We start from the raw sequence: 5,175 nt of genomic DNA on the forward strand, positions 1-5,175 counted from the left end.
ATGCGAAACATGAATGTATAAAAAGTTATGTGAAGAATACCGATTTTTAGGGACCGCCCTAACGTATTTATTAAAAAGCTCATAACTTGCGAACCATAAGTGATAGAAAAATGTTTTTTTCGGCAAAGTTGCTCAAAATTAATTGCTCTACAACTTTGTGGAACATTGTACAAGTCTTTACAGAAAAATTAAAAAGTTGATAATATGAACTTCTGAAATATAGGTACCACCCTAATTTCACTACATGGAAAAAAAATCGTCGAAAAGTATGAACTTTATCCCCAAAGACACTATATATTTAAAACTAATAGTTTTTGGCGCAAACATTTTGTCTTGCTAGATTCGACTCTGGGACCATTGTGCAATGTTCGGTATTTTGTTTGCCGAGTTTCAACTGTAAAATTTTGTTTTTACCGAAATATTAGTTTTTCAGTTGATCACAAATGATTGTCAGTAATAAATTCCCGATTTTCGGTAAAAAGTCATGTTTATTATTCTGACGTTTACCTATTTTTACTGAACAAATCATTGAATCCCTAAATTACTGAACAGCACAAAAAGTCGGCACAAATCTATACTAAATTTACCGAATAGTCATTAAAAAATGCTCGATGTTGTTTTCTTGATTCTTTTTCTCTGGTTGAGGGGTTGAGCTACCATTTTGAAAAGTATTTCCGTCGTGCTGGTTGACGCGTTTCAGAAAGTGAACTTTTAAAACCACAGATCGCTACAGTCTGTTCAAAATAAATTTTCAATATGCAATATATGGTCATTTGAGCTAAAGTAAAGTCTTATCTTTCGATTGACATGCATCAATGAGAAGATAGCAGCGATTTAAATTTGCAACTTCAACATGAACTGATTGTGTTCGTTCTGAGATATTCAATGATGTATGCAATTTGAAGCGTAACGCATTGTAACAATTTGTAACGCTTGCCTTCTTGATTTCATTAACATTTCATCCAAATTTCAAAACACATTCGCAGCAATCTTATTTGCATAAAGACCATGCGGGATTCAGGAGCGGCATTGATTTAAATCAGATATCATAAAAATGTCGACAGGAAGGTCCAAAATATGTAGAGGTCCAAATCAAGTTGATTACCCTAATTTTTCGGTAAATGAGATGGACTTTGATTCGGATTCTGATAAACTTATTTCTCGAAGGACCTTAGCTCCGTTAGTGGAATGTCTAGAAGTAATTTGATTAAAAACGGAAGCAGTGAGGGGTTGGACTTTTTTCATACTGTGTATCAAGTGTGAAATTGTAGATCCTGTTAAATACCGAACTGAGCTCTCGCTACAATCGCATTTCCTCAAATTTCTGGATGTCGCAACTGCATCGCGAATAGTGCGCATCTATGGCATTGCCGTGCGCCATCCTGCGCACCACCCGCGATGCAGTTGCGACACTTAGAAACGGGAGAAAATGCAATTGTCGCGAGAGCTCAGTTCGGCTTTCAACTGGATCTACAATATCACAAAATAGAATTTGAAATCTAAAAATTGCGTTTATTATGCAGTAGAAGCAAAGTCTAGCCCCGTACTGCTAACCGTTTTTAATTAAATTGCTCCTTAAATGTTTGAGAAGAGTTTTAAAAAACTTCCCGTATGTTTCCCTGTGCAATTTTTTTCAAATATTATCCTTCGACTTCTTCTTCTTCATGCAACCTTTATTCGCCAATAATGATGAATTCATGAGGATGATGATGATCACTGACAAACGACACAAGACAAACGTCAAATATCTTGCACCTTACAAGAACATGTTAAATTGAGGCAGCTATCGAAAATATTTTTTTTTTCGGTGATAATTTAGGCTGATTTTGATGATAATTATATTGTGGCAGCTATTACCGCACGTAAAATGCTGGATAAATGACGAAAACAGAACAATATAACTTAAGTTATTGAAATTAAAAATTTTCAGGATCGAAAATCATTTTGCGATACATAATTAAATACCCGCGCGAAATGTACGGTACAATATGAACGGAGCTTTAAACTTCAAGAACAGCACTAGCGCCACACCAACAAACGGTGGCTTCAAGAACTAGTGCTTGCTTCACGGGGTTGAATTCAAATCGTTCGGGGCTGTCAGTTAGAATATGAATCTGAAACATTAATTATCCCAGCAGCTGTTGTAGATTTATTTTTTATACCAGTCAACTGTCAAAAAAATAAAACTGGTATAACGCTCCGTTCTATTTTCTGCAGATTTGAACCACGATTGAATCACGAGATTCAAATATTTTTCGTTTTGGTGTATGAATGCGTAATTTTATCTACGGATCACCCGCATAGAAATAAATCGTACGCTGAACAATTAGTATTATACATTTTCCATTACACTTTTAATCATCATTAACAGTATGATACATGTACAATCATATGATTTATACTTTTAATGACCTGACCATATAAAATTATTGACGGATTATACATGTTGCAATAATGATTACTAGAATGGGAAATGAAAAATAATATGTAGAGTACAAAATCATTCATGGTATGATTTGGGTTGCTATTCACACACGAAGGCAGAAATTAGGTAAATTCTTGGGTACATTTCATTTTCAGTGTAATAGAGACATTTCTGCCAACGGCAGTTTTTGTCGAGCCAAATTGACCAACGGCCATTGAAAAGTTTTCGCAAAGTCGGTGTTGAAATACATGTAAGTAAGAAATTATTATATACAATAAAGAAGTCAATTCAATTATGTTTCTTCTATTTTTGTTTGTTCTTAGAAACATCCGTTTCCTTCTCGTTTCCTTCCACTTCAAGCGGAAATCGTAAAACGGTGTTCCGCCACTGCGCTAGGGGATTCGGCGGAGCTGCAAGGATTTGCATGCGAAGGTAAGAATCTTCTATTATGAATATTTTTTAATATGCAGTGTTCGACGCTTAAAATAATGAGACCGATCGACCAAGCTAATTATTTTATTGTTTTGCGACACATCGTTTCAGGATTCCGGAACTCTGATGGATACACCAAGTCTCGGACACAATGAGTCTGGCACGACCAATAATGGTCATAAACCTTTCAATCAGCTTTCAACTTCATTGGGGTGATGTCAGTTGCCATTTATGTTACATTCTTTATTTACGAGACTTGCAGTCCGTGGTTGGCTCGTCTCGTAAATAACACAACGTTTACTAATTATTTAAAAAAATGAAAAATAAATGAATTTTATTTATAATAAAATAAATTGAAATCATATCAAGTTAAAGAGCTATATTATATAATATATAAAGAAAAAAATGTTGACCTATTTCAAAAACCGAAACCCTTCAAATGAATATTCCCCATACAATAGTGTGTGAAATAATATTATACATATTGTAATATAATAATCATAATATTGAAAGATTATTGCACAGCTTTTAATTTGGATTAACGGCTGAATCGTTGAAAAAATCATACTATTTAAAGTCTTTCGTGAATATAATCATAATCGTAATAATCGCTAGAAACAAAAAGTGAAGATAAACTAATGATTCGTGGTAAAATTGCTCTTCAAAAATATAAGCAAAAGTTGATGTTTTTGAATGGTAACGATACTTAACAACCCATTCAATGTATCATCCAAAATCAAAATATTATATAGGCTATCGTAAATATCATTCATCGCATAATTAACGTACAATATTTCAAATGATTCCATAAAAAATTCAACTATGAATTTTTATACTCAAAAAACGATAGCTAGAAAAATAGTAGTATGATTCCTTTTTATTCGGGCAATCCACTTTGCATTTACGGCGCCTTTTTTGGCAGCAACATAATGATTTCATTTAATTGAAAATTTGAAAAACATGAATGGAACATTGATGGAGAAACCAGCGAGTTTGATCTATTTTACTCTAGATTCAAACTAGAATAGTGGTCATAAATTTGGAATGAAACTGAATTACTACTGATTTTACTCTAAGGCTGTGAACCATTCCACCTATTCGTTTAACTTTTAGTTAAAATTTGACAGTTCGATGGTTGTTTCTCTTTGGTTGACAATAACCCTGCTCTGGAGCATGGTTAGATTTGACAGTTCGGTTGTTAAACTTTGGTCGTGAGAAAATTGGCCCCAAATCCATTTTGTTCCAAATAACTATCAATCTGTCAATACTCAAATGGGTCGGCTTCGGGCTAAAATTTTAACCACGATGGGAAAATAACCATCGAATTGTCAAATTCTAACTAAAAGTTCAACGATTTGGTGGAATGGTCCACAGCCCTAAAACTGAGTTCAATTGAGGCGGTCATTAGCGCTTGTAAAATGCTGTACATGACAAAATTAACCGGGTTAGGAAAATTTTGAGAGAAATTAAATAAATATATTGTAACTCTGTCAATTATCATCATATGCAGGAGGTCGTGGATTCAATCCCAGGCCCGTTCCATTCTCCTACTTTGTATCTTTCTCTATATTTCTCATGTTCTAGCAATCGCTAGAACTGGAAATGTACTTTCATACCGTTTCCATTTCTATCCTATACCTTCAACTTGACTATTCTAGCAGTAGCTGCTAGAATTGGAAATGAACCAAAAAGCTCGTTTCCCTTCATCCAATTAGAAATTCCATCAAATGTTTTCTCCTATCCATCACATTGGGAGCTCGTTAACCAAGACGGACCCTCTGCCTCTTGAACCTAACCCAAAAATTCCAATAAATTCCTTATGATCTCGTGGCAAGTGCAGAGGTATATTCGACTTGCAGTGGGCGAGTGATTACATCATCATTTCCTCCCCCTTCCCTACATTGACTTGCATTCTGACGTGGCAGGCGCCAGTATGACCTAACAAATGAGATCACCAGAACTTGTACATTGAAGATTAGCAACCCTATAACCAGAGACCGGCGGAGTGAAAAACTGTCGAAATGGCAACGTATGAAAATGCATGAAATCGTGAAAATGATACTGGCAGCACTTGAACTTTTTGCTTGCTTCTTATGGAAGCAAAAAGTAAACAAGTCGAAATGGAACCCCTTTTGACGGTTCGATTGGAAACAAGATGGCGTCTTCGCCGATCTCTTATTATAGTATTTCTATTGAAGATGAGTGCTAGTCTCAAGCAAACATCTGTTGGTTCTCTGTGCAAGAACAGCTGATCTGGTCATAATGGAGTAGCAACTACGGGCAGTGAATCAAGCTCAAGTTCAAGCTATTTTGCTTCA

The 5,175-nt window shown here is 35.1% G+C and overlaps 1 long non-coding RNA gene across 1 annotated transcript; it reads left to right on the forward strand.

Moving 5' to 3' along the window:
* The first annotated feature begins 2,357 nt into the window (after positions 1 to 2,357).
* On the forward strand, positions 2,358 to 3,247 carry LOC134208269 (uncharacterized). Its single transcript, XR_009978585.1, has 3 exons — positions 2,358 to 2,675; positions 2,749 to 2,857; positions 2,969 to 3,247. It is a non-coding gene; the product is annotated as an uncharacterized LOC134208269 (long non-coding RNA).
* Positions 3,248 to 5,175: the final 1,928 nt, after the last annotated feature.

The sequence above is a fragment of the Armigeres subalbatus genome, chromosome 1 (genome assembly GCF_024139115.2).
Source record: "Armigeres subalbatus isolate Guangzhou_Male chromosome 1, GZ_Asu_2, whole genome shotgun sequence".
Lineage (NCBI taxonomy): Eukaryota > Metazoa > Arthropoda > Insecta > Diptera > Culicidae > Armigeres > Armigeres subalbatus.